Raw genomic sequence first — 2203 nt, forward strand, 5'->3', positions numbered from 1 at the left:
GGTGCATCCCTTTCAAGTTTTTGGCTCGAGAAGTATTTTCGGTGCAAATTTTTTTTTATGGTCGTGTATATTATAGTTATTTAGAGCATCTTGTAAATTTTCACAAAATTCCGAATAATTTACACTACCGAAAACAATTTTCAAATAAACTACTTTACACGTGCATAAACAAAACAACCACAAGTGCAACAAACTATTTTAAACTTATTTTTCAGCACTATAAGCTATTCAGAATTTTCTAAAAATTTACAAATGCTCTAAATAACTAAAATATACACGACTAAAAACTAAAAAAAATAGTGCACCGATGTACTAGTGTACTCGAGGTTTTTCTCTCTAACTTTTATATAAGAGAACTAAATATCCATTTTATTTATATAAAATAATAGACAAAACTAAAGAAAGAAAGTCCAATCAAGCTGATTGAATTGAGAGTTCCTATCTTAGTTGAATAAACATTGTAGCTTTTATATTACGAATGTTATCTTTGGACACGTGGAATGAAAGCAAGTAAAACTCTCATTAAAATAAGTAGTTTCTAGCTTTACTAATGGCCCATGTATTATTTAGGGGACAATAATAAGATATTGTATATTTGTATGAGAAAAAATTAAATGATTAATTGAGTTTGTTGTACTTGACCATTTATTTAGATTTTATAGACATTTATGATCTCTTTTATTTATTTATTTATTTTGCGGGAAAAAAAAAACCTTTATTGTGTATGTAATAATGCTAAGTCTTGAAAGACCATCTTTTTATAATTAATTAATACATATTTATTGAGAATATCATACTTTGCCAATTTTAAGCCCATAGATTACATCTGCTTTTTGTTATAAAAGTATTGTTTATTTTTTTGAAAAGTTGTTATAAATGTATTAACTAGTATCAAATTAACATCTTTGCAATTATGAAATGTGAAAATTTTATGTAAGTTTGACCTTATTTAAACATTTTTAATTAACCAAACAAACTTGAATTTTTGTTTGTAGGGAATAGAATTTATTACTATTTAGAATGTAACAAAAAAAAACACAAATTAGAAGAAGATTTTCTTTAATCAGCAAATTTCATCGTCTAGCCAAAACATTCATATATTTTTTTCTTCATATGATGTGAAGAATAGCTTAGAAGCATTTTATTTTCGTATAACTTTTTAAATATTTTTTTATTTAGATTTTTTAAATGCTAATAGACATAAACACCACATCTAATTTATATGTTTAACCCACATGAAACTTAATGCTACTAGACCCATTGGCCATTGCATTCATAATTTATATTTGGTAAAGAGAAATAAATTTTGTGTTTATGTATTTTTATTGAGTGTCCCTTTTATTTCTTTGCATAGTTTTATTTTTTCTCTAGAATTCACTATTTTTATTAGGTGATATGTTAAAAAAATTATATAGTTTTTCTATAATGAAAGAGAAAACATTTACACATTACATACACTTACGTGTCAAATCACTTCAATTAATCATATTTATTTGAAATATGTCTCACTAGATAAAAGTGATTTGCCACATAAATATGTGTAATTTATGTCTGCATTTATCATTACTTTTTTTTTATTATCAGATAAGTATGAATTGAATAAGACAAACTCTTTAAATGAGATTCTAACTACAACTTATAGTGCAAAGATGGTCCTTACTTAGGAAGAATTGTTTGTCAATGTAGATGATGTGTTAACTATGAGTGGTTGTTTGGTGGGATATCAAAGGAAAATGTAGAAGAATTGATGTGATTAGAGACTCAAGGGGAATTGTCAAATCTGATTATTTTTTGTTTGTGCTAAGACCTCTATCTCTACTTGTGGTAGAACTCCATGTGATTTTGAATAGAATTAAGTTTGCCAAAGATGTACATTATTTTAGATTTCTAGTAGCTATAAATATGAAGATTTGGATGTGACATTTTATTAGATTTTAAAAAATATGAGGGTTTAGGTATTTTATTTTAAGAAATTTGCTCATTTGGTATCATATGTTTTTGCAAAGTATCATTTTGGCCCCTTTTGTTTTCAATAATGCTCATATATTACTCTGTATTTTAAAATTATACATATTTGATACCCTAAACTCAGATTTGATAGATAAAATTTTGTCAATATGATCAAACTGTCATCAGTTATATGTAATTAAGTAATTAAATTTAAATTTGAAACTTACATAATTGGCAGCAGTTTGATTAAATC

Source organism: Humulus lupulus, chromosome 1 (assembly GCF_963169125.1).
Source record: "Humulus lupulus chromosome 1, drHumLupu1.1, whole genome shotgun sequence".
NCBI classification, from domain to species: Eukaryota; Viridiplantae; Streptophyta; class Magnoliopsida; order Rosales; family Cannabaceae; genus Humulus; species Humulus lupulus.